The following is a 1,803-nucleotide window of genomic DNA, read 5'->3' as shown; positions in this document are numbered from 1 at the left end:
TAACAAAGTTACTTTTTTTCATTATTTATTTATTTATTTTTTTTTGAATTAATAGGAAGAATATTTTATATCACATATTTATTTTTTTAATCGAAAAATTCCAAATTTACTGATATTATATGTTATAAATTAATTTTGATATAAAAAATATTAAAATAGTAAAGGACAATATTTGTGGAATTTAAAAACATTCACGCAAATAACTATTTGTTATACAAAATGATAAAAAAAAAGATTTAAAATTTAATGATAGTATTAATGATAGTATTAAGATTAGTAATAATTAAAAATATTTACTTAACTAGATTTTATAATCAATATATTCAATATGAAATTAATTTTTGTTATTTATAATACATTTTTACATACATTAAATGAAAACAAGAATTTACAAGAAACTGAAAAGATCAAAATCAAGAATAAAACGAGGCGGAAGTAACATGATAAATAATTCAAAATCTACATAGTTTTCATTCAATTTTCTATATTAGATATGCAAAATTATAATTGAAATACATACATATTATAAAATAAAAAGAATATAAAAAATTATTATAATTTTCCGAAATATTCATACAATTTTATATACAATAGAACCTCGATTAACAGACACAAAATTATCATACCTAAATAAGCGACAAATAAAGTGCACAAATCCATCATATAATTAAGATCTTGATGGAAATACATATTTTAAAAAAATTTAATTCGTTTATAATTCAATTTTATATTTCCAAAATTAATTTATATTAAATTTATAATTTATAATTAAATTTAATATGTATCAAATACAATGTCATCCTATCACTCTAGATATTTCTATTTCCATTTTCTCATTTCCAATATATTCATTTCAGATTACTACAATTATAAATATTTATATTATAAATATTATATACAACTATAAATCATAGTTTAGATCTTATAGTTATGAGTTAGATCTCATAGTTTAAAGATCTCAAATAGATTTTAGTCTTCCGATTTCGATGATACTTACAAGTATATATATACTGTCACACATAATAGTACGTCTTATGTACAGCAAATCGTGAAATAAATCGATATTTAGACATTATCTGCTCAAAAAAATCAATATCAACTGTAAATGCTTAAAAACAAGAGAGTATTTTATACGGACAAAAATTAGAAAATAATGCACAAATTGGTAACAGTTAATACATACCGATAAAATATGTTGTAAGATAAAAAAGAAAAAAAAAAAATATCAACAATACACGGTATTCCCAAGCGACACCCTCCAAGTACTAACTGTGCTCGACGTAGCTTGACTTTGGTGATCAAATGAGAACCAGTAGTTCCTACGTGATATGGTCGTTGGCTTGAGAATTATTAGTTCTTTTTTCGAAATACGCATAATAAAATTGATTTTAAAACGATAATGGGAAAATTTATAAATAATTAATCAAATATACTAATTAAAGTGTAACAAATAACATTACATGATTATGTTTTTTAATGAAGACCCTAAAATTCAATATGGAAATATAATAGGACTTTGGTGACCATCTGAAATGAGGAATAATCATTCCGTATAAATCTATATCTATCGGTTAATCGAAATCTCGTAGAAAATAAGAAGAAGTCAATTTTTTTCCTTTAGATTACATTTTAATTAATTTTTATATTTTAAGTATCTAGTTACAATTGTATAAATTTATTATAAAATTAATTATAGAATTATATTTAATAATTCTATATTTAATTTTTTCTATATATAATTCTTTTTATTTAATATTGTTTATCATAAAAAAATAAAAATTCTAAAATTATTATAAAATTATC

At 20.3% G+C, this 1,803-nt stretch overlaps 1 pseudogene; it reads right to left on the bottom strand.

Annotated features, from left to right (window-relative positions):
* Nucleotides 1-1,223: 1,223 nt before the first annotated feature.
* Nucleotides 1,224-1,340, bottom strand: LOC122717639 (annotated as a pseudogene).
* Between the last annotated feature and the right edge of the window lie 463 nt (nt 1,341-1,803).

The sequence above is a fragment of the Apis laboriosa genome, unplaced genomic scaffold (genome assembly GCF_014066325.1).
Source record: "Apis laboriosa isolate Shangri-la unplaced genomic scaffold, ASM1406632v1 scaffold104_cov149, whole genome shotgun sequence".
Classification (NCBI taxonomy): Eukaryota; Metazoa; Arthropoda; class Insecta; order Hymenoptera; family Apidae; genus Apis; species Apis laboriosa.
The sequence above is the reverse complement of the archived record's forward strand: the minus strand, read 5'-3'. Positions and strand labels throughout refer to the sequence as shown.